Below are 307 nucleotides of genomic sequence, written 5' to 3' on the forward strand. Positions count from 1 at the left end.
TTCTGTTTTAATCCTAAAAGCAGGTGCTGTCAATAGTCCCATTTTACAGATGAGGAGACTAAGACACAAGGAAGTAGTCGCTTTGTGCTAAAATTCTGCCCTTAATGGGTACACTTTATAGCCTAGAAGATGAACGCCGCCTTAAACGAATGACTCATGAAGACCCTCTCTGTCCAGCCCCTCCACTCCCCACCACACGGGTTGTTCCTTTTTCCCTTGGAAGAGTCCGCTTGACTGCAGGTCGAAGAACTACAACTCCCAGCAGCTGTTACAAGCTCAACCTCCGTGCACACTCACACCAGGCCTC

Source organism: Saimiri boliviensis, chromosome X, assembly GCF_048565385.1.
Source record: "Saimiri boliviensis isolate mSaiBol1 chromosome X, mSaiBol1.pri, whole genome shotgun sequence".
NCBI lineage: Eukaryota > Metazoa > Chordata > Mammalia > Primates > Cebidae > Saimiri > Saimiri boliviensis.